This window comes from Lineus longissimus, chromosome 19 (assembly GCF_910592395.1).
Source record: "Lineus longissimus chromosome 19, tnLinLong1.2, whole genome shotgun sequence".
In the NCBI taxonomy this organism is placed as follows: Eukaryota; Metazoa; Nemertea; class Pilidiophora; order Heteronemertea; family Lineidae; genus Lineus; species Lineus longissimus.
The window spans coordinates 10,792,012-10,818,365 of record NC_088326.1 but is presented as its reverse complement, the minus strand read 5'-3'; the positions used below and the strand labels follow the sequence as shown (position 1 = coordinate 10,818,365).

The window sequence follows — 26,354 nt, the reverse complement described above, 5'->3', positions numbered from 1 at the left end:
AACACTGATTGACCTAATTACAACCTGATTGATGTTTTTCTTTGATTTTGTTCTCCAATACTTGTGTCACTTCCTCGAAGTTTGGTATTTTTGAAGCTATTAAACAAACTGGATAAACATTATAATTCAAGTGGACGTAATTTTGGAAGGTTTTAAAAATTTTTTAGTGGTTATGTCGTCACAGTATATGACCTAAAACAACAACAACAAAACAAGAAGCGAAGTCCGCAACGTGTTAAAATTTTTTTTCCAAGACCCAGAAACTGTTTCAGAAAATTTCCAAATCGAATGTTTATGTTTGAATTCCCCATTTCTCATTTTCATTTCAGAGTTCCACCAACCTACTCAAAATGTATCAATAAACTTGCTTATCGCACAAGTGGAAATGGTTATCATATTGCGGTGATCGAAATGCTCAACCTAAGTAATCAAGGTTATGACCAAGGGTTATCAGTAATTTATGAGTCCTAATAAAAACAATCGAGGCCAGTCATTCATGAAGCGGGTGACTGCACTTGGTTCTGTAATTTGATTGGATAAAACCTCTTGCAAAGAAATGAATAGGCCTAGGCCGTCACTTAAATCAATACTGTACACCATCACATGCGAAAGACATGCTCTATATTAAATAGGCTTTATAATATTATGTTCTAAATATGAGTACAAGTGCATTTGATGTATGGCTATGCTACAAGCTGTGATCAATACATTTTATGAACTTGCATACACAAAAATACCCTTTCATTTGTAATGGGCTTTAAGTATTGTGCTGTATTGACTATTATGTTTTTTTAAAGGTACTTGTGGGCTTTGTATTTCTATCTTCATGTACCCTAAAGAAAATGTACGACAAGAGGTCAACAACCTGAGAAATCTAGTCCTCACGAATAAGAGCATGACTGTGTTCAAAGTGTTCGTAGAGCAGTACTTCAGACGCTCCAACTCGGTTCAAGTACTCCCAAACTCAACATTCAATGGAGCCATTGAAACAGGTTCTGTCGAGTCCCCCTCTCCCAGGAATTTGGAAGGTTTGCATTAATGAATAGGCCTACTGCCAGTAGGGGAAATGCCGGAGAAGTCTGGTCCCTCAAGGACTGCATTGAGAGCACACCTAACACTAGTAACAGAACCATTGACACCCCTCTCCCAGGAATTTCAATTTGGAAGGTTTGCATTAACGAATAGATGTAGGCCTACTGCGGGTAGGGGAAATGCAGGAGAAGTCCGGTCCCTCAAGGACTGCATTGAGAGCACACCTCACGGAACCATTGACACCCCTCTCCCAGTAATTTCAATTTGGAAGGTTTGCATCAACGAATAGGCCTATTACCAGGATGGGAAATGCAGGAGAAATCTGGTCTTTCAAGAACCGAGACTAAGAGGACGACTGGTATGTTTGTGACCAGCACTTCAGACATTCCAACTTGGTTCAAACAACCCCGATTATTCACTTCAAACGGAACCGTTGACACAGGTTCTGTCAGTATTGTTGGCTGGGGGTGGCACTTGACCAACATTACACGTCTAAACATTTAACCCCAACTTCAATACATCAACTATTAAATTTCGGCAGCATGCAGAATTTAGTCTATGCGAGGAAATTTTTGAACTCTTGGCCTTGCAAATATCACAGAAATTCGCCTATTGTTTCAAAGTTACTTTGAAGTGATATTGATAGGTTTTTGGTATGTATTTATACACAAAAATATGATCATCAAATATAATTCTAGTAAACAACTACAAAATAACTAACTTGACCCTTGGACTACAATTGGACAGCCATTTTAATTTGGAAAATTTCAAATTAAATTAAACGAATAAGTAAAAAAAGTGGAGAGAAGAAAGTCTCCTCCGACCTATCAGGGTTAAAAGAGCCCTGTCCCCATCCTCTCTTAGAGAACTGTTAAAACTGATGAGACAGGCTTTCAGATTACCATCGCCATGGTGAAGGGCTGTAACCATGACGATGACAGCATCACCAAGCTTAGATCTTATTGGAAAAGTTGCGAAACATTCGAAAGTAGCCTACTGCTAAGATTATATGGAGGCGGCTCCGGGTTAAATGGATTGAGCAAGAAAGTCAAGTGAAGAATACATCAAAGAAAGGATAAGAATCACACTTCAACAACAAGAGCTAGATTTTTTAAAAACCGCTGCAGAGCCAGAGGCGCCTTTCAACACAAGAAACGTAACCTCGTCTCATCGTACAGTCCAAAAGATCGAGTGCTAATTCTTGTCATCACTCATAACCTGTCGGTCATGGGTTCGACCTCCGACTGGCCGTAATACTATCTCTCAAACCCAAACCATGATTTTTTCAGATGATGATGATGACAAATGAAATGGACATGAGCAGAAGTGTTTTTAAAACTGCGATTATGAAATGATGATTGTGAGGTGTAAACATGCTCCTTGGTGCTGTGCTACATGTAAATTCTCATCAATATGATACAATATGACAGACCCCTCCCCCCCCCCCCCCCACACACACATATTTACACTGGGTAAACTATGTTAGCAAGCTATTCTGGTAGAACTATTATAGCTCCATCAAATCTCTGTAGACTAGCTTTGGTTAAAGTCTATGCTAGCTCAGTTAAATGCTAACACTATCCTGGTTCTCTTCCAACTCTATCCTTTGTCAACTTTATTGCTAATGCTAGCTCCCATGTTGCAACTTGTAAACTCTATGCTAGCTCTGGTTGGCTTCTTCGAAACTGATGATACTCTCTATCCTAGCCTCGGCAGAGCTATTTTTAAGAGCTCTATTAGGACTCCAACCTAGCCTTGGTCAAACTCTATGTCTGGCTGAACTACTGCTTGCTAGCTCCATTCAGACCCTATCCTAGCTCTGGTCAAACTCTATCCTAGCTCAGGTTTTGCTATGGCTTGCTAGCTCCATTCAGGCCCTATCCTAGCTTTGGTCCAACTCTATCCTTGCTCTGGTCAAACTCTATGCCAGCTCTGGTTTAACTATGACTTGCTAACTCCATCGAGACCCAATCCTAGCTCTGGTCAAAATCTATTCTAGCTCTGGTTGAACTGTGGCTTGCTAGCTCCAACGAAACCCTATCCTACCTCTGGTCAAAATCTATGCTAGCTCTGGTTGAACTGTGGCTTGCTAGCTCCAATGAGACCCTATCCTAGCTCTGGTTAAACTTTATGCTAGCTCTTGTCAAAGTTTATGCAAGCTCTGGTTAAACTATGAATTGCTAGCTCCAAAAGAAACCTATCCTTGCTCTGGTCAAACTTTATGCTAGCTCTGGTTTAACTATTACTTGATAACTCCATCGAGACCCTATCCTAGCTCTGGTCAAACTTTATGCTAGCTCTGGTTGAACTGTGGCTTGCTAGCTCCAACGAGACCCTATCCTAGCTCTGGTCAAACTCTATGCTAGCTCTGGTTGAGCTGTGGCTTGCTAGCTCCAACGAGATCCTATCCTAGCTCTGGTCAAACTATGCTAGCTCTGGTTGAACTGTGGCTTGCTAGCTCCAACGAGATCCTATCCTAGCTCTGGTCAAACTATGCTAGCTCTGGTTGAACTGTGGCTTGCTAGCTCCAACGAGACCCTATCCTAGCTCTGGTCAAACTCTATGCTAGCTCTAGTTTAACTATGGCTAGCAAGCTCCATCGAGACCCTATCCTGGTCAAACTTTATGCTAGCTCTGGTTTAACTATGGTTTGCTAGCTCCAACGAGACACTATCCTAGCGCTGGTCAAAGTCTATGCTAGCTCTGGTTGAACAGTGGCTTGCTAGCTCCATCGAGACCCTATCCTAGCTCTGGTCAAACTTTATGCTAGCTCTGGTTTAACTATGACTTGATAACTCCATCGAGACCCTATCCTAGCTCTGGTAAAACTCTATGCTAGCTCTGGTTGAATTGTGGCTTGCTAGCTCCAACAAGACCCTATCCTAGCTCTGGTCAAACTCTATGCTAGCTCAGGTGGATATGACTTGCTACTCCATTGATATGCTATCCTATCTCTGGTCGAACTATAGCTGCACTAGCTCCATTGAGATTCTATCCTAGCTCTGGTCAACCTCTATGCTAGCTCAGGTTGAACAAAGACTTGCTAGCTCCATGGAAACTTTATCCTAGCTCTAGTCGAACCCTAACTAGCTCTGGTTGAACTATAGCTTGCTAGTTCCATTGAGATTATATCCTAGCTCTGTCACACTCTATGCTAGCTCTAGTGGAACCATGTCTTGCTAGCTCTAGAACTCGTAGAACTTTATACTACATGTAGCTCTGACCAAACTCTATGCTAGCTCCATCAAGATCCTTTGCTAGCTATGGTTGAACTCTATGCCAACTCTGGTTGAACTACATGTATGGTTTGCTAGCTCCACTGAGACCTTATCCTAGCTCTGGTCAAAGTCTATGCTAGCTCTGGTTAAACTATGGCTTGCTAGCTCCAAAAGAAACCTATCCTTGCTCTGGTCAAACTCTATGCTAGCTCTGGTTAAACTATGGCTTGATAGCTCCAAAAGAAACCTATCCTTGCTCTGGTCGAAGTCTATGCTAGCTCTGGTTAAACTATGGCTTGATAGCTCCAAAAGAAACCTATCCTTGCTCTGGTCAAAGTATATGCTAGCTCTGGTTAAACTAGGACTTGCTAGCTCCAAAAGAAACCTATCCTTGCTCTGGTCAAAGTATATGCTAGCTCTGGTTAAACTATGACTTGCTAGCTCCAAAAGAAACCTATCCTTGCTCTGGTCAAAGTCTATGCTAGCTCTGGTTAAACTATGGCTTGCTAGCTCCAAAAGAAACCTATCCTTGCTCTTGTCAAAGTATATGCTAGCTCTGGTTAAACTATGGCTTGCTAGCTCCAAAAGAAACCTATCCTTGCTCTGGTCAAAGTCTATGCTAGCTCTTGTTGAACTATAGCTTGCTAGCTCCAAAAGAAACCTATCCTAGCTTTGGTCAAACCCTATGCTAGCTCTGGTTGAACTGTGGCTTGCTAGCTCCATCGAGACCCTATCCTTGCTCTAGTCAAACTCTATGCTAGCGCTGGTTAAACTATGGCTTGCTAGCTTGATCAAGACCCTATCCTAGCTCTGGTCAAACTTTATGCTAGCTCTGGATGGCTTGCTACCTCCATCGAGACCCCATCCTAGCTTTTGTCAAACTCTATGCTAGCTCTGGTTTAACTATGGCTTGCTAGCTCCATCACGACCCTATCCTAGCTCTGGTTAAACTTTATGCTAGCTCTGGTTAAATTATGGCTTGCTAGCTCCAACGAGACCCTATCCTAGCTCTGGTCAAACTCTATGCTAGCTCTGGTTTAACTATGGCTTGTTAGCTCCATCAAGACCCCTATCCTAGCTCTTGTCAAACTCTATCTATGCTAGCTCTGGTTGAACTCTAGCTTGCAAGCTCCATCAAGACACTATCCGTTGCTCTCGTCAAATTCTATACCAGCTTTAGTTGAACTATGGCTGGCTAGCTCCATTCAGACCCTATCTTAGTTCTGGTCAAACTCTACTCTAGCTCTTGGTAGCTATGGCTTTCTACCTCCATTCAGACTCTATGCTAGTTCCGGCAGAACTATGGCTTGCTAGCTCCACTGAGACCTAGCTCTGGTCCTCTTCTATGCTAGCTCTGGTTGAAATATGGCTTACTCACTGCATCGAGACCCTATCCTTGCTCTGTCTGGTCAAACTTTATGCTAGCTCTGGTTGAACTATGGCTTGCTAGCTCCATCAAGACTGTCTGTATCCTGGCTCTGGTTTTAAAAAACTTTAACGCTAGGTCTAGTTGAACTACATGTGGTGCTAGCATCATTGAGGCTATCCTACTCCTAGCGCTAGCCAAACTCAATGCTAGTTCTTGTTCAACTACGCTGGTTACTTTTCCATTGCGAATATCCTATTTGAACTATCCTACTTTCTTTGAAACTCTCTGCTGACTACGGCTGAAATATCTCTCCATGTCACGTGAATGTGACTCTATCATGTCTATCTCATTCCATGGCTACATCGACTGTAAACTCTTTTCTAGCGCCGGTTCACGAAATGTGAATGGGCCAGCATATCTGACTATCCTAGCCACTGCAAAACTAGATCCTACTCCTAGCTCCAGAGAATGTCTAAGTAGCTCTACAGAGACTATAATATATATCCGAAAAGTACAAAACTAGCACCACTCCAACACTATCCTAGCACTAGCCAAACTTTACACTGGCCCAAGCTCCTTTTGAACCCTATGCGAACTCTGGCAAACTGTGCTAGCTCCGCTACATGGCATACTTATAGTAGTCGACTCTAGCCCTGGAAACCGTACGTCCTTTCGAACTCTATGCTAACTCTGGTGACCTATGCTAGCTCCGCTACATGTATAGTTAATAGTTGACTCTATCCTAGCCCTGGCAAATCTATCTTTTATCATACCTTCTGAAGTTCTGTAAAACTCTGGGTAGATTCTGGCAAAACTAAGCTTCATGTAGATGCAGCTCCAATATGTCCAATGCAACCCCTATTAGTATTAACCGAATCACATTCCATTCCTAGCTTCTAGCGCTTACCCAGTGTGTTAGCTCACACTTCATGCTACCCTAACAGTGGACTGACTATCTACCAGGAATCTTCTTGCTAACCAGCCAACCCTATAGCGGTAGTATCCAAGCTGGAATCGAGCTAGCACTGTGATTGATCCTAGATCTAAGCCGGTTTCCATATATCTGTCTTGAATCTAAGCCGAGCTTTTGCTATCTCTGACCCTATCGAATCTAAGTCAACTCTCAGCACATATTCTGCTAAATCCACAATGCTTGAGGACAAGTAAACATTGGGCGAGTCATACTTGAGCTGTCCTAACCTAGCTACATGATGTCATTTGAGTGATAACATGAATATGTGCAAGTGAATACCATGAATCATCAGTAAGTGATATCCAAAGTTGTGTCAAGTGTGATTTACGAAGACAACATCAAAGACCAATAATTCAAGTCTGCTAAGCACTTGATTGCTACTCCACTGCGACAGACCATCCTACTCTCTACATCTGGACCAACCTTATCCTAGCTCATGGCAAACTCTACGCTTCTAGAGCTGTTCTCGCTGGGCTAGCTCACTCTGGTTCGACTCTATCCTAGCCATGGCCAACTATCCTAGCTCCTGTGAAGATCTACGCTAGCCCTGGCTGAACTATAGACTTTCCTAGCATTGCTCATTACTTTCAGAATGTGTTCTCCACTTGCACCTTGTGAACAAAGTCCTCCAATAAAATTGATGAGAAATTTTCATATTTTCACGTTGATATGATTTTCGGGTCATCTCCTTTTGCATTTGGTGTTGCAGGAAGTTTTCCAAAGAGTACTACTAGTATAACACCATCAGGATGTGAGATTTTTGCAGAAGGATATATTTTACTCAGTGTCTGCAACTACGAAAGAATTGCACGAACCATTTCTAACCCAGGACTCAGATGAATGACACAAGATCTGGAACAGAAGAGGCACTCCCCTACTTGAGGAAATTTTCCTCCCCAGCCTTCTAGTCAAAAGAAAGATACTGTTAAATGTACCAAGATATTCAGAAGATGGTCTGTCCAGATGCGACAAACCCACACTCGACCCATACCACAACAGCCCCCACAAAGACATCAACCAATATTCATTTCCCGCAGCCAGTTTTGAGATTCATGACGATACTGGCGGCCAATATCAAAGCGTGTACATCAGACAGACTAGTACATGATAGAGCCAACAGTCTATCCAATATTCCGCTGGCAAACAAACTTGCCAATTTATTCAACTCGGGGACCCATACCACAACAGCCCCCACAAAGACATCAACCAATATTCATTTCCCGCAGCCAGTTTTGAGATTCATGACGATACTGGCGGCCAATATCAAAGCGTGTACATCAGACAGACTAGTACATGATAGAGCCAACAGTCTATCCAATATTCCGCTGGCAAACAAAATTGCCAATTAATTCAACTCGGGGACAACTTGTAGTGCATTGTGGCAATCCACTCTACAAGCTGTTCTCAACAGTGTGTGTTTGATTGTGTTCTTTTTAAAATACAGCATCAATACCGTCAGCGGGGAGTCGTTTCTGTAAATTTCTCGTAAAGTACATAATTCGTCACAACATGCAACCGACAATTGCGTGATTTCATTCTGAAGGAAGGAACTCTCTTGGGGGTGTTCTAAAGTCTGCTCAGGAGATGCAATGCCATTAGAAGTACAAGAGTGCTTCGTGAATGGCAAACCAAGACATAAGTGGAGATGCACTTTATTTGCTAAAAGCATGATGGGAGAAAGTAAAGAGGCATTTCCAAAGCTTTTAGTGTAAATCCACTTCCATTCCATAAGAAAATTGACAAATAGCCCAAATTCATTGGCACAATAGCTAATGTCACGATAACCAAAATTGCAAATTTTTGGCACAGCGAATTTCTGATTTCGTTCAGAAATAGAGTGGACAAGTTACATTGATTGGACCCATGGAAACCTTCATGTTTCTTCTGGTCGAAATGAAGAGCGCTCAAAAGTCTGGCGAAATTGGCATGACCCTTGGTCTGATCAGGGACACGGACACTAGTGACAGACTGACCCATTTTATCAATCGTGGTTTTGGTCTCATTTTCAATGGACAGAAAAATGAGGAACGATTGCCAAATCATGGTTTTGCACTTTGATCTGAACCACATCAATGACCAGAAGGCCTACTCCAAATCTTGGTCTCATTCGAAATGAGTCTGTGGGCCTTCTTGAGAGGAGAACAAAGGTTTATTGCCTCGGCATTCTCTTTGAACATGAACGGGTCGATATTTCAAGTGTCACCTACTTCAGTTCAAATGTCTGAAATATTGACCGCAGAAATGTCAGTCCGTTTTAACCACAAAGGACAAAAAGGTTGCAGCCAAAAGTTTCCAAATTCAGAGTGATCAAATCTTGTGGCAGACCAAAATTTGGAGCTCATTCTGAGTAGCCATAGCGAAGAATTCTTCAGCCAAGGATGAATCAATGCATTGCCACGAGTTCTTCACATGGTCTTAACTTCATGGAAAACACTCGAAGTGTTACTAAGAGTTAGTGTTACCTTGAACCCCAGTCTAGCCAGGTAAACAGGATTACATGTTACACATGAGTCTGCGGTCTGGTATTCAAGCGTACAAACCTCATGCCAAGAATGTAGCATGATTGTCATACACTATGGTGAAGAAAAATTTCCATCGGAATGCGAGGAGTCTTAGAATGGGTGCAGGAGGCCCAAGGCACTGGATACCACAACCCAAGGGTCCACTCTTAGTTTGGGACGAGATGGAGAAAAGACACAAATTTAACTCAATGCTGGATGAAAGATCATGGGTACAAAACTCCAGGAATGTACATGTACAATGTACGCAAGAACATGTACAATGTACGCAAGCCATCGATGCCAGAAGTGAAAATGTAGTGCGCTGAATTGCTGAAAACAGATGGCTGCACATCTCGAGGACCTAACGCATAAGTGGAGTCCCTGGAGATGCAATGCCCACTTTTGAAGTGTTTACAGTGCAACAGCTGCAAATCTTTCTTTTTTCACCAGTTACAAATTATGTCAAATGTTATGTTAGTGGACTTCACCAGAGCTCTACAACAAGACATGTACACAATGTTACGTCATCAAACCCGCAAAGTTTGATAATTTCATTTCGATTGACCTCATTAACATTGCCATTCTCATTTTTCGATCTGAAGACCTAAACTTTCGAAAAAACTGCTGAAGATTGGAAAATTCTAATCATCAAGTTTGCCACAGTTTGATATAATACGGCTTGCATTGCAATCAAATTTTATGATTTTGAAGTCAGTTTTCAATTCAAGAGCAGGAAAATCTGAAATAAACACTACTTACAAGCGTTCCGAGGCCAGAAACCAAATGAAGACTTGGGGACAGTTTTGGTTATCTCGTTTTCGATTGGAAACAAGACGCAGTTTGAATTTTCCTCACCTGAAGATCATTTGAAGACGAGTGCGGACCTTAAAACTGTACCGATCAAGGGAACGTTCCCGAATGATGCGCAAACTGAAAATTTTGGGAATGTCGCCCAGTGCAACAATCAGGCCTACTGCGCATCAAAAATAACCAAGCCTAGCGCAATCCAGGCTCCTTCCTGACAACAACGTCAAAGCCGGATAGAAATAGAAGATATTGGAATTCTGCGCCGTAAATAGACGGATTATCGGTTTTATCTCAAGTTCGATGCGGATGATGCAGTCGATCTTTGTTTGGTGTATATTTAGACGATGACAACATCTTATCGATCGATTTCACCGGCTCTAAACGAAACGATGAGGCTGAATTCACAATATGAGATGGGGCACAACCTGATTGAAAATAGTTTGGGGGGGATTCCAATTATTACGTCAACTGCTGACAAACTGATGCATCATTGATGTAATTTGACATTTGTTATTTTTGTAAAGTTTGCGCTGTTCCCCAGTACTGTTGCAGTGTAGGAGGAAACCATACGTCCCATGTTGACTAACTCCAGTAGAGTTGACAAAGTTTATAATTTATGCACTTTTTCTAAGTCACAACCAAGGGCTTTGATGCCAGGGTGTCACAAAAAGAATGCTGCAAACTTCTTCAACTTAGTTACAGGTGTCAATGGAAAAATATATTTACGAAATTGCTACATTTGCCACTTCAGGTTGACAATAAACTGTCAAAGACCCAAACCCACACCAAGTTCATCAGTCATTTTTCCAAGAATTCTCAACAAAGGTATACACACAATACAATCTCCAATCAAATCGCAAGAGAGGATGTCAAGTTCAATGCCATTATTTTAAACCATGTAACTGTATGCACTGCATACAATTGGAACAATGAGTTCATGAAATCTCAAAGGGAGGTAGAGTCATTCACTCAGTGTCAGTGACTCACATCGCCACAACCATCTATCGAAGACATACACTAATTCCAATTTTCGGTGCTCGGGCACTAAAGAGTTCAAATTTATGGAGACCAGTCACTGATCATCTAGAGTCAAAACATCCGGGGAAACTGTGGCCAAACTCTTCTAGGCCATGTGAATTATAATTATCGTGGTCATGGGATTGATAATTATCTAGTCTGGCCCCAAGTTGTTATCGAAATTACATGTGTGAAGTGAATAGCTGGCATAAATAGAAGCTGTCAACCAGTGGACTCAGCAAGTAGCCCCCCCCCCCTCCATTCCATTCTCCATAATGACACTGTCCACTTTTTAAAGTAAATCAAACTGACAACAGAGAACGCTCACATGTTTTCTGATCTTTCCCAGACAAAATGATTACCCTCAGCCTCTGACACTACTATTGAATTCTCTACATCTACATTTGGTACAAAACAGGCACAACTATCTATTTTTGAAGGAAGATTTCGACCCCTCTCCAATACCAAAATCCTGCCCACCATCTTATTTATGGGTGTTGCTCCGAAAATCATAATCGGCTTTTGATTGAAATAGCAGCAGATCAAAGCGTTGCATGATCTCCAGCCAGTGCTGCATGTCGCTTGCTTCAAAATGGCGACGAAATCCAATATCGCCAGTCTATTTTTGGCTGCCCAGGGCTAAAAATATGCTATTCTGAGTGAAAAGTTCGCTCGCCTTTGAGCTGGCTTATCTAGATATAGCAAGAGATATATTTTAGGAAAATGTCAAAAAGATTAACGCCCAACTTCAGAATATTTGGCATCATGATAATGAAAGACATAAACAGCTAATGTAATGAAGAATTTCAAGTGAACATTCACTTATTTCCTATCTCAGTGTCTGGCAATTTTACTTATGACTTAAACCAGTAACACCTCACCAATGGCTTTGTCATTCAATGGCTTTGTCATTGGCTTCCGGCCTTGAATCAGCGATAAATTGTTCTGAAGCTTCTCCCTCTCCCCAACATCGAAATTATGATTAGGCTAATTAATGAAAATTACCTCTAGAGTATACCTGTGCAGTTCATGATATAAGAAATCATAACAGGCATGGCCACCATCATGTACAAACTCAGAGCACAGATCGCCAAGCTAATCACACTGAATAAACATTAGCTCATCGTACCCAAGGGTTTAGCAGTCATATGAGTCATTTTATCCCCAGTTCAGAATCACCATAAACCATTCAACTCCAAGCAGCTTGAGTCCAACCAAAAAATGTTCAAACTATTGATAGCTGTTTTCTTTTTATACAATGTTGATGGGATAGGTTTTGTAAAGGCAGCAGGTTTTTAAAGATTACTCCTGGCATTGGTCATGCCTACAGTCTGGACAATCCTGTCCTACCTGGACTACATGTATATTATATTCCTGTCCTGTATAATATTACAATGTCTATCATAATACACCCCCCCCCCCCATATGAAAAACTACAGGTTCCTATCAACCATGATGAAACTTCAAATCTGCTCAGGAAAATTTTTAACTTGGAAAGAACGCCACACCCTACTTTCCAGAGACAGAGGATCACTTTTCAAGAATCAATGCATAGCTAGTGCTTCACCGTAGAACTAGAAGTGCGCAGGAATTATCGCAGCCTACGCCGTGCCACGCCCGATTGCCCGCCGTGTAGCACGAGATGCTCAGATAACCAACAACAACAGTATCATTATGAAATCTATTGAAGTTAATTTCTGTAGGAGTTGGCTGTGAAAGGTAACCATCCAGAATTTTGAAAATTCAGAGAACAGTGGAACCTCCCTTAGCGGACACCTCTCTATTAAGGACACTAGTTTTGTTCCCAGATTGGTAGTTTCTATTTCTATTCAATTTGACCTCTCTAATCAGGACACCTCTCTAATCAGGACACCTCTCTATCAAGGACAGCACTTGCCAGTCACGAAGGTGTCCTTAATAGAGAGGTTCTACTGTATTTAGATTATTATTTCGATACAGGCCTGCACACTGTAATGAAAAAAAATTTTGTGGCCAAGTTCTCAATCACTCACACTCGTAGGAATAGCCATGAGTGAAGGTCTTTAAGTAAGTTCAACATCAGAACCATGATTGGGGAAGGACCCTTCGAAAGTACTGAATTTAGTTCTAAAACTAGGTGGCCAGTGGTTATCCAATTACATTGCATGATATTAGGGAGGTTGCGACTTATCAAGTTCCTTACTATTTTATATACTTATAATACGGACAAAATTCTGTAGAAAGAGAACAAATGTGACCCGCTCTACCAAAACTAGGCGCTTGTCGCATCTGAACTTTACAGGTTGATACGGACTTGTTGTTCATTTCCCTATTGTAGACCTTTTGTGAAATCTATCAACAAGTCCGTATCAACCTGTCAAGTTCAGATGCGACAAGCGCCTAGTTTTGGTAGAGCGAGTCACAAATCTTGTGTACTTTTCGATCAGTAATGTAAAAGAATGCATGATAAGTCACAGACCTCAACCTCCCTTGTCCAATGCTCAAAGACATACTGGTCTACTGGAGTGTGCTATGTCAAGTCTTACATGCATACAAAATGATAATTCCATTGTATGATGGTATCTGATCCCAGCCCGCATTGTCAACGATCGTTCAATGCAAATATTCAAATAATATGTCATAAGTCATGTGTCGTTCGTTCAATGCAAATATTCAAATAATATGTCATAAGCCGGATACAGTGACATCAGCCACAACCATAAGTTCTATACTCCGTCATGAACTGGTGAACAGTCAACAAACTGTGAAATTGAAAATGCACAGGTGATAAAGACTGTGGACGATAGTCAGAGACACAACCCAAGCATCAGTCTACGCTTTGTCTCCTAAAATACACATCGCCACCTGTCACTATCTGAGCGCTGAGTGAATATCATTGAAAAAACATAATGCCATTGTCACAGTTGGAGTGAATCATGACAATGTCGGATTAGAATTAGATAATAGCGGGATAAAAATAGACTTGGGACAGATCTGGACGCCATTGTCTAGGATAGGATTAGGAATACCAATGTAGTTGAAGCATTGGGTTTATAACTTGGTCCCGTCAGTCTCCAAATCTACTAAAACTGAATTTGATATTTGAAATCAATGTTTTCGCAATTGTATGCATCTCAAGCTATGATATGATAACTATTAAAATCGAGTGACCTTTGTCATGTTTGCAAGCGATTGCATCAATTCCTTTGACTTGAGAAAAAAAATTGGGCCATTGTTAAATCTAAATTTGAAAAAAACTTTTCAGATCAATGCCAGGACCCAGCTGCTTTAAAAACAGAGAAAGACTGCCTGCATGGACTCAACAGTTATTGTCATCTGAGATTATGATGAATTATGACGAAGGCACTGCGCTGGCAATTCGAGTGCTAAATTTGTGTTTGAGTGAGGAATCTCACAGTCTTTTCTCGTAGTCATAGTTATGATGGGACACTCTAGAACTTAGTAGACTTTTAGTAGTGTATTGACAGACTCAAGAAAATATTCTTGTCCGAATTTGTTACTGCTTCAGACATGACATCCGCTAGCATGATATTGTGCAATTCAGGCTTATGTACTAAGTGTCTTCCACTGCATAATGCGTCCTGTGTCAGTGAAAGGATGCGACAAAATAATTAAGACAGGATGGTACCATGATTGATTAGTGAGAGTGTGACTGTCAGTATCATCAACTGACAGATGTGGTATCCGGTATAAAACTATGTCAACAACACAATCAGTTGATGAGCATTCAAGACTGAAACTGAAATTGAACAGGGATGATTATAAATAGTGCAAAGCAGTCAACTGCCAACTAAAATGCATTCTGAAATAGAAAGTAAGTTATGCAATCACTAAACACCCAACAAGCTACATGAAGGCCCTACTTTGTCAAGATAAAGAAGTCAAGTTGATATCTTGATCATATCAATTGCCGGGATCACTTGATGAATCATGCTAAGACACGGCACAGACTTGGAGATCAAGCTTGCGGCTTCGCAATGTTGACTCGCATGAAGTCAATCACGATAATGAAGGCAATGGGATATCGGAGTCTGGAATGTTGAAGACTTGATGACTCATTGTCTCAGCATCGTTAAGGGACAGCTTGCTGTCCCATCTCGCATCTTAGCATGAAGTTGAGACGCACAACAGCAAACTGAAATCAACAGTGCAAGAAGAATATGAAATTTACAAGTGACAGGGGAAGAAACCTAATGAATGAACACGAAGTGACAAGTCGGCGATGTCAACACAACTTCAGTTTAGCGCTGGTTCAACATATCATTCTGAGAACTGCACACCATGTAAACTAAGAAATCGACTTCCACATATAATCAGCTACAATATAGACATGGTTCTCATACCCAAAGTTGAGTAAGTAATCCTGAGGCAGTGTATTCAGTTAGCTGTTGTCATGAAGTGAAGCAAGTCCAACTGTTGAATAAACACATACATGTACTGATATGTAGAAAATGCATAGGAAAATGGAGAAAATGCGAAGTGGACCTGCCGACTCGAAGTCTGCTGGTCTTGTATTCCGAAATCCGGGGATGGTTCATATATATTGATGTAATGTATGGTAGTTTATACAATCCAAAATCGGAAAACTTACCTTAGAACATCTCACATCCAACCTGTTCGGTGTCAGGGGGGATTTTGACAAGATCGCTTCATCCTCACGACCAAACCCATTTCGCCATCAAAGCTAAGCCTCGTTCTGATTTTCCGATTTCCGCATCACGCTCCATATCTGTATAACACCACGCATGCGCGAAATACATGCATTTGAATGTACACTCATTTCTGCGTGGAGAGTAGTTCCGTCTTCGTCAATGTTGTCTTCTCTTTTCCGACCTAATTTCTTCACTGATTTCATTCCCTAACATCTCTGCGTCGCACAGCGGCGGATTGTTGCAAACACGACATAAAATCAATATCTACCTGTTTACCTTTTATGGAAGCATTAGTCATGAATCCAGGGCTAAACGATCATCTGGGAAATAATGCAATGGCAAAGTCAGGCTCCTCCAGGTGCAAGTACAAACATGGGGTCACAACCAGAGACTGGAATGAGACGGCAGACGGATTTAAAAAAAATATGAAACCACAACATCCAGGAAGAGATTTTCTCTATTTGGATATAGTAAATTTTGATCATTATATTTTTGATCCAGAAGATAAAACAGAACAAAGAGACGTCGGCTCTACCTTTGTCTAGGTCTCACTGGAAATGCTGGGAAGAATATCCATGGATAACTTTAGATTACCCCGGGAATTTCACCCCAAATAGGAAATACTGACTCAGTATATGTTCCCAGATAACTTAACATCCAAAGATAATAGAAACTAAATCAAATCAGACGCATCCATTCTCTAGGACCCTGGTATATACATACATTTGTGAAGACTATTTGCTGTGACAAAATTAAATGTAAATCAAGATTATTTATCCAATGGCATGGAAAATGGTTTATCCAAAGTAATATAGCCGGGGTATAGTTGCTTGAAATGTCCGAGGATAAAATCTCCGGGGAACAAAGGATTTTAGTATGCGATTTAATCTCTGAACGATTGTCATTGCCTCCACATAGAATATACTAATCGTCAGAATACAGTGAATAGTACGGACCCATTTTCCAGGGGGACATTTTCTACATCTACACCGGCCTCTCAATATCTAATACAGGTGTTTAATGGTAAAATGATCTGAAGATGTGACATCACTAGGAATACGTGCCCATGAGGAGAGGGGTGTGGCGAATGGATGGGGGGGGGGGGGGGGGTATAAAACAGTATTCCTCTGCCAAAGTATTTCCAAATATGTTTTCTAAAGTACTTATTCACTAGGTCATTGATTAATGTAGCCTATTTGCACCTTAGTTAAAATGACTGAGTTTGCTTAGCGGTCTGATTCTCATCTAAATGAAGGAAATCATTTTTGATGATATTTTTACATAATCTTCTTGGAATGAGCCATCCTGAGGGAATCAGGGGTTAATGTTTGCTTCTCATGCCTATAGACTCCTGGGGCAGTCCATTTCGTCATCTCGTTCATACTTGGGGCGGGAGGAGCAGGGACGAAGCCCCGGTCAACTGCGTCCGGAGTGTACTCCGGTCCTGCGCACAGACAGGGTTGGTGTGACATCGGTGGCCGTTCCATATATTTGAGCGTTTCTATACAAAATATCAGCGAGCTAGAGAGACCATGAGTATGACTTTTCATTAGGAGGAAACACAGAAATACGTGTCAATCAGTTTTCCCGGCCTAAACAATGAGAGGAACACATGAACGGAAATACTCAAAACACGTCAGTCGTGACAGGGGTATGTGAAACCCCAGTTGGTCGTGACAGGGGTATGTGAAACCCAAGTTGCAATATGTCCAAAGAAGATTCCATTTTTCCATCGACACTCATTTGACAGCATTTTTGGTCGGACTAATTCAAAGGCCCTGATTTTCTGAACGAATTTGAGCTACTGGAAGACCATAGGGTGGTATTTCGACTCTTTATCAAATATAACTAGATGTATAATCTTTATGTATTGTAAAAGCTTCACAGACTATTCATCAAATCTAAAAGAATTGCTGAACGAACACATTTTCTGTCTTCATGTAATAGTATTCTGGTTCTATTTTGTCTCTCCCAGGGCCTGGGTTTTCCCGCCAACGCTTAAGCTATAGGCAGAGTGGTCTGTACATACTATGTTAGTATCTATGCCCTAATGTAGAAACCAGATTCGGTACATACATTAGAATTTAATAATAACTTTTGAAATTCGTTGAAGTATAAGTGCATTAGTTCCAGGCGCATTCCGCTTGGTGGCAGCACCTGCTAATCCAGGTCCCATTACATTCCATGTTTGGTCACTAACATGATTGTTCAGAGACGAGACTACATTATGCGAGGCTTTATCTTTGATGTATCTGGCGATGATGCTGCGGACGTCATACAACCTAATATGGCGGAACGCTTCAGGCTTGGGAGTTCTATCAATGAAGCCATTCAATGTCACAACCAGGAAACGACTTTCCCAAAGACAAATTCCATACTATACTACAACAGATTTTGTACGATATAGTATTTTTGTCCTTGAATCAATACGCTGTACATTTCGGTACGGATTTATATCAGCAAAATTAACTCACTCACTGCTAATATCACAGCAGAATTCGTCTTCTCTCACATATTTTGATGAAAGACACTTCGAACGACATACAGTGAGGCATGGTTGGATTAGTCCATGTGGATCGTATCATCAGCCGCATCATAAAATATTCATCGGCTTGTTATGGATGATTTGGTAAAGTGCTTATATCACAAGCAGAGAAGTAAATTTACATGGGGTAGAAGTTTCGTTCATATACATACACTTTATCAGTTCAACTAATAGTTGGGGTTGTTTGTCCCCCGAAAGAAGCGATATTCATTTTACGTGGCTCTAACCTACTGACCATGGAGGAAAACCGACAGACCACCGAGGTATTTCGCGTACCAAATTCATACACCTCAGAAATTAGCAGATGCGAAACGCTGGTTCGTCACGGGATGGACACATATGGGACAGCGCCGAAATCTCCACGGACATTGTCACATCGTCTTCGTATCAGTTTACATAACCTAAGAGAGTGGTTGCAATACACCACTGCTAGAGGGATCGGAGGAGAAAAATGGCCAACTCTGTTTAACATCGAGTCTTTACATATCATGTTGTGCTGTGCGCCCCGGCCTAATAACACACGCAAGAGTAATGCCTAGCTTAGGACATAAGTTCAAATTTATCAAAACAATACCGAGGGCCGACTGGTAAACGTTTATTTTATTTCAACTGCTGTACAGTGACCAGGGACTGTTGCCAATGACTATACTCGTCTTGGTGGTTCGAACGGCTCCTGACTAAGTTTACAGTCTGTGTATTTTTTAGGTATTTTTTAACTCGTCGCCCAAAACGGCACGGAGTGTTTGAAATTTGGACAATCTGGAAGATATGCAGATTGTGATTATTGTCCGGGCGAAAGCAAAGTGTCTTTTTTCATTTCTTCTCGTCCTACAGAGAGTAATTTATTTGCGGCTGAAATTTCACTTCGCGGTGTCCTTGGTGCTGATCACTATCACTTGTTGTGATACATTCGCTAACCAACATATGTAGTACCACTGTAGTAGCATTCTATTGACAAGTACCAGCAACGTTTATTACCAAACAAGTCTCAACAAAAATCACATCCATTCAAGGTACAGCATTATGCGAGACTCCATCCTTTGAAGTGTCTGACGATGATGCTACGTACGTCATTCATCCTAATATGGCGGGAAGCTCCAGGCTTGAATGTCACTCTACTATGCCACATGTAACCAGTAAACGGCCTTCCAAAAGACAAATTCCCATTTACTACGATGTCAGATGTTGTACGACTGTGGTATGTGTGTCCTTGAATGTAATGATACATGTACATTTCACAGGTTGGGGAAATTAACTCATTTAGTGCCATACTAGCTCTGAAATCGAGTGTATTTGCTGGTCTACATCAATCTCAATGATTGAAAGGTCAGTGGTCATTCGACGGGCACACCAGACAGGACACACCATGACGACTCTGTCCCGTTACACCCCGACGCCCCAGAGGTGGGGTGGGTTACGTTGGGGTATAAGTTGGGGCGAGGGTAAGTATGCTAATTCATCCTGAGATTCATTGAAATATGGAGAGGCGGAGTATACTGAAAACCATTGGTACCAGGACGGTATTCTTGCCCTAAAGAAAAGTAGAATGATAAAGAAAACGTACTTTACATCTGTTGTTTTGACCTCGTCACGCCCTCGGCCCCCAAACTGAAGGGTGTTTATATTGAGGGACACAAGGACCATGCATGGACGCCGGACGCCGTCCCTCAGTATTTTTTTACCAATCTTCAATTTTGGGGACGAGGAAGGTGACCGAGGTATAAACATCAGGCCCATATCTTACTTTTTTAGCCATGCACAAACATGGTCGGGTGAAAGATTGTGATCATTGTCTCGGGATGTGATCTCGCGAGGCAGCCCCATTTTGTCATCTTCCCCTTTTTCTTTAGGGGGAGGAAGGAACAGGTTAGACTAGGAACCAGCCTCACAGAAAAAGTTGCCAACGCCGAACCCAACGGCAACATTCGCACGACCAGGCAGAGGTGGGACGTGGCAATGTGAAGGACTGATTGCGGTTGCGGGATAGCTTTCATCTGCCACAAGCCGCGGCACGCATTTTCTCGTTATTTTTTCATATCACCGTGGGTTGTGAGTATTTTCGTGAGCTGATACTACTGCCATGTGGCATTTCTATTTGGTCGTGCAGACTAACATGAGTTTATTGCTGAACATCTCGAAGAAACAGATTGGTTCCAGCAACAATCCGCTGGGGGCAGCAGCTGATGTTCCAGTAAAGATACTTGCAGCTGAATGCTATGTTTTGTAGCTCCCTATTATTTGCGGTATCTTTGATGTTGTTACGTACGTCATACATCTAAATATGGTGAATAAATTCTCTTTGACGTTTTACTCAACTGTAGCCAATGTCTTCAGTCCAACAATACTCCCCGGAGACCATGCAGTCCAAGACTTCTGGAGGTCCACTCCGGACGCAGTGGACCGGTGAAAAAGGAATGGACGTCCTAGGAATGCAGGACCTCATACAATAGCTGTGTATTGTCAATGAATGTGGTTAATGGTTTGGTTAGGGTTAGCTACATAATATTCAACAAAGGAACTCGGCGACTCTATTCACTTTAACAAAAGGACCGGACTTCGATTCCGGGGGATTTGCATTTCTTTTACACCGGCCTCGTTCTTCACCATAAGGAGACCAAAATGTTGACGCAATGGGCTGCCCAGGGCATTCTGAACCATCAGAGTTAATCGGTCCGTTACCTCCCCTCATCCAAGGCTTGAGAGTCAAGAAAGCCCAGGGAGTCTATCTACTCATACCTCAACCTATGCATGTAAACCATGGTGGTCAAGATGCAGATTGCTATGATGTGAAGTCAGCAGGTGTGCGATAATATTTGGGCTCATATAACGTTTCTTTTTTGAGTGTTCTGCTCATTGTTTGCTATACACTCCGGACGCATTGGACCGGCTTCGTCCTGTCGCCCGATTCAAATAGGATGACGCAATGGACTGCTCAGGGAGTCTATATTTGCGCTTCCACCTAGTAAATCCTCGACGTGTTTTTTGCGCTTCCACCTTTGAATGGCCGTGCTAATGGCCGGGTTGCGAATTTTTTTCCCTGAACCTTTCGGGCAGTACAGTGTACATTTGTTTCAGCCAATCAGATTTCGACAAATACATGACGCGGCTTAGAAACATTAGACTAGAGCAGTTGTTGGAGCGCTCGTCAGAAATGGCAGAATACGATGTTCGATCCAAAGGTCGCGAGTTCGAATCCGCGTGTGGACAACATTTTTCTTTTTCTTTTTTACTTCATATTTTATTTCTATAATGCGTTTCTTTTTCCTTGTTATTTAGATTTTAGATATTTGAATTATGCTGCCTGCAACATATGCCTACCTACAGAAAGGACAATAACAATAGCCCATCTCCAAGATCCAAGGGATAGTCCTTCAGATATCATATTGAGTATGAATATACAATGAGACTTGTCTCATGTGAATGGTCTTCCTCCAGTATGAATATGTTTCTCTGCAATGAGACTTGTCTTTCGTTACTGCCTCATGTGTATGGTCTTCCTCCAGTATATTTTGATACTGTATGCTGAGAACAGCGTTATTTGAATCATCATTTACAGAAATATCTATTGATATAATGGAAAGTTCTACTACACAGTATAAAATACAAACAAAACTATACAAGCAAAATGGGTTCAAATGACACAAGTAGAATAGCAATCCCTGCTGTTTTGCATACAGTAGTCAAAATTTATCATTTCGTGCAATGTGTTTTTTCAAGACTGATTGTTTTCAACGCACTTCACCAGACAATGTGGTGCTTTCTTCAGATTCAACGGATTCTGATTGGCTGAGAACCTGTGTACAAATGTACACTGTACGGCCCGAAAGGTTTAAGAAAAAAAAATTCGCGGCCGGGTTTTTCGACACCCGTGTCTTCGCCATTCGAACGCGCCATCTGTCGCCGTGCGAAGGAACTACAGATTACCGCGCTTCTTGCACTTTGTCTCCCCCTATTGAAAAGTCTTGGTTTCTCTAGCTCTACACTCCGGACACAGTGAACGGCCTCCTCGTCCCTCAGCCATTTGATGACGCAATGGACTGACCCATGAGTCTAGGTTTCTCTCGCTGTTTATTGTTTGGAAACACTGAAATAAGAGGACAGCAATAGATGTTACACCAGGTATTGGGGGTCCTCTTAACTGCATACAATATAAACGTTCTTCACAACACTTCGGGTTCCAGGTCTGAATCATTCAGTACTCTATAAAAGAATTCACAATCTTTACCGGTAAACTTTGGAGATGATCTCAATGGAATAAGTCAATGTCAATGATCAGATAATTTACTCTACATCTGTTTGGAACTTCATCAAATCGATATGTTGCTAAGCCTGGCCGAAAACAAAATAAAAAGCTATTGTAGCAGGGACTATCTATTTCATGGAACACCATTTCTTTCACACCCTTTTAGCGTCGCTCTTTTGTTTCACTACAGCGCCATCTAACGGTGACGTGAGTCACGGAAATTGGTAGGTTAGTGTGTGACATCTTGGTTTTCTGTCGTTTATTTGTAAATTACTGAATCAACCTCCGTCAAACTTGCATCGGACATTGAATAAAGTGTGTTCTTCAAGAAGTGACACCCGATTTTGCTTTTGGCGGTCAGGATTTCCCGCATTCTGCAGAAATACCGACGGGTACACACCCACAGAACTTCAAAATGGCTGCCTCCATGTTTGAGAAAAATGAGTCAGATACCGATTTTTTTTCTTTCTCTTGTTCCTTTGTGAAGGTTTTTGTCAATGGCATGTGGCTAGTTAGGGTCTGCGATTACGAATTGTCAAGTTGCACTTGCGTTTCGGTGAATATTCGGTTGCATTTGCTAGGAAAACGGGTGCGAAGTTTGTCGGAATCCTGCCGGTATTTTGCCGAATGCGGAAGTGAATGTAGGCCTAGTATGGTGCTGCTCCCCAATTTCGAGTCATCCCCAATTTCGCGAAAACCCGTTTTTTCCCGTTTTCTCGCGCGTCACTTCGTTTCCAGAGAAGAAATTTTCTGATTTTTGATTTTCATTTCGTTCTGCAAAGAAAGCGCCCAAAATGCGTCCTAAACAGGCAAGCAATTCTCTAATTATGTTCAAAACACTGGGTCAATACCTAGGATCATGCACTGCACAGAAACACAACAATCAGTCGCGCATGCGCAATACCCGCGAAAATGGGGGAGCCGCTTCGGATTTGTTTTGGTCTGCATCGATCTTTCAGTGAGCGATTTCAAGATTAATTCACGCTTAAAACATCCACGCAGCACCCCAGATATTTCATTATTGATCTCAAATTTCGTAATAAATAAGCTTTTGCGTGTATGGAATCGCTGGAAGCTAGTAAATCTGCACTGTGATAAGACCCGCGAAAACTGGCTCCTACATGATACAGTGTGTAATACAGTATGCATGACTGATACAGAAGCAGAAAACAGAAGTTCACTGTTAATTCTAATGTTCAAAGGCCTAAGGGCCAGGGGTCACCCTGGATAATCAGTTCCCCAGATTGTTGAGAATCTTATATTAGTCTTGACCTTGGGTATTTTATGCCTTTGTGTGTAGACCTACAGATGAGATACTTAAGAAGTTGGCGCAGTGCTGGCAGAAGTGGCGACGGTAGGTTTTAACAAATGGGATCGGGAGACTGCTAAAATGTGGAATCTGCCAACTGGTAAAGCGAGGATGCAATCATTCCCAATTTCACATTTTAGCAGTCTCCCACTTCCGGGCCAACTTCTTAAGTGTCGTGTACATAATACGACACTACAGAGTTGGCCCAGACATACCAGAAGTGGCGATGGTACGGTTTAGACAATGGGAGACTGCTAAAATGTGGAATCTGCCAACTGGCAAAGCGAGGATGCAATCATTCCCGATTCCACATCTTAGCAGTCTCTCATTGTCTAAAGCGTACTGTCGCCAGTTTCGGGCCAACTCTGTAAAAGTGTCTTATTTGAAGGCATGCCTTCTTTAACTCTTTGCCTGCCAAACTCGTTCTAGAACGACTGCAACTTCCCACCCGTTTCCTGCCAAACTCGTGCCAGAACGAAATTATTAGTTCTCCGTCATAACACCAGAGGTCATGTCGGTACTGAACCAGGAAATGGTTTGATGTGTTCGGCTTCCATGCAGACGATGGTCTGCTCATTCTATGCATGCATTTTGTTAATTCATCAAGTGAAACTGGTGGGAAAAACCACATGTTTCCTGCTGATAGAAGCAAAACCTGCAAAGTACCCCTCTGCAGAGGTGATTGTTTCAATGACTACCATGGAAAAAAGCAGTACAACTGATTTGTAGGTGAAAGAGTAAGCTGAAACAAAGAAAATCAAACAGGTTTCAAGGATATATGTCTTCTTGTTTTTTTAAAAAAATTATTGAAAATCTGGTAAAAATAGCGAAATCGTGGCAAACTGGGGGATATTAATTAAAAATAACTGTGGCAGGGAAAGAGTTAATTACCGACTTACTTCCTTCTTTTCAAGATTCCTTAAAATTCATATGACCGCTTTGCAGTCTGTGCCATTTTAAAAGCATCCTATTAAATGTTTTTATTGTTGTTTTAATTTTTTGTGTATTTACTATTTGGATGAGAATTTTAAATTTGTACACTAGTGTTTGATCTGCATGATTATAGTATTTATGTTTTATTTCACTATTCGTGATCTTACAGTTACAATTTCAAACAAGTTTTATTTCATCTATGCAAATAATTACTTTTCGAAGAAGAAATGACTTGCTCTTGGATAATGCCTTCATTTGTCATACTAATTATAGTTTCTGAGCATGGGCATGGATATAACAACCCATTGTATATTGAAATGGATGTTTTTGTTAAACATATAGGGCTAAGGAAATAAAAGGGTTTCTGTACCCTTAGATGTGGTTGAGAACTTTTTGCTTGCTTTGTTCTGTCTACTTTGGTTGCCAGAAAGATGTTTTCTTCACTGACACGGTCCAGACACTGGCAACAGATGGCGCCAGCTATGCTTGAACTTGACAGTTAAAAAGTTCAAGTCATGATTTATCGGAAAATTGTTAACGTGGATGAGCTGTTCACAGCGTATTCGACCTGTCAGCTCGGTAGGCCTCTTATCCCATTGTATTGCACTCCTGGGACCTCACGTTTAGCGAGGATCAATATCCTAGTGCTAGTAGATGTTGATGTTAGAATGAGAGCTGATTCGCTTCAAGGTTTCAAGTCCTAGCCAAGGTGGTGGTGCCTTTGGTCGATCTTTCACTATTGTAAAAATTTAGAATAGAAATTAGGATCAATTTGTCATTTTGAAAGGCAGTTTGGTAGTTAAAATTGTAGTTTATAGTTGTATTGTATGTAGTTCACAAGCACTTCTTTCATCCTGTTTCCATGGTTTTGATTTTGTGAAGTACTAATGGTGGTATACTTTTCCTTTCCCGTCCATTCACCGTGTGCATATAGAGTCCAAACTAACTTACACATCAAAGAAAAAGAAAAAGGCCATATGCCAAAATCTAAGAAGCTGTCTTTCGTGACAACATTAAGGGGCTGAGTGAAATTTTTTTATTTAGATGAGTAAGATGATCACATAATAAAAAAGATCCCACAAAAACGGTTGCATGTTTACACCAGATAATTTTTTGGTGAAGTGCACTACAGGGTGGCCCAGAATTATTTTCCCTCACACAATGGGCACACAAGAGAATTCTATTGTGCAAGGGAAACAATTCTGGGTCACCCTGTTGAGTAGTATAGCTCTCTGAATTACTTAAAAAGAAACATCCAAGGGAATCGATCAACATCGTGTTAAATTTTTGTTATGGGAAAGTTTGCACCTTGGTGAAAGGGTTAGTGTTCCTGTCCCTGCCTTGCCTCTTACATGTAGCACTAGCAACATAAAGGATCTGCCAAAGTTTTGAATAATTAGCATGTCATTTGCATATTGATTATTCATGAGCCTCATTTGCATAAAAATTCTAATAAAATCATGAATGCTGTGAATTTAACTGAAGCTTTTTGAAGTTTTGAACTGACGACTCACTTCAGTGTTTTTAAATTACTAACAGTTTATCACTGGCATGAATACATTTCTCTTCTGAAACTCTTTGAGCCCTGAATACCTGTGTGATAACGTCTAAAACACTATCACTTCTTTTACAGATGATCTAAGTTTGTGTGGGGGTGGGGTTACCTGATCACTGTGGTCATAGAATGTTTTTTACCGTTTAAAATATGGTTTGAACTGTTAGTGGTTAATGTGCAAACCTACATTTGTAACTTGA

The 26,354-nt window shown here is 41.4% G+C and overlaps 1 protein-coding gene across 3 annotated transcripts in view; it reads right to left on the bottom strand.

The window, feature by feature from the left end:
* Window positions 1–15,601, bottom strand: part of LOC135502714 (phosphatidylinositol 4-kinase beta-like) — a 50,516-nt gene extending 34,915 nt beyond the window's left edge. The window contains exon 1 of one of the 3 annotated variants that reach the window (XM_064795680.1): window positions 15,509–15,601. The gene's annotated coding sequence lies outside the window, so the exon portion shown is untranslated. Of the gene's footprint in view, window positions 1–9,852; window positions 9,910–15,260; window positions 15,310–15,508 lie in introns of those variants that run through there. The other 2 variants (XM_064795685.1, XM_064795684.1) reach the window with 2 other exon arrangements.
* Window positions 15,602–26,354: the final 10,753 nt, after the last annotated feature.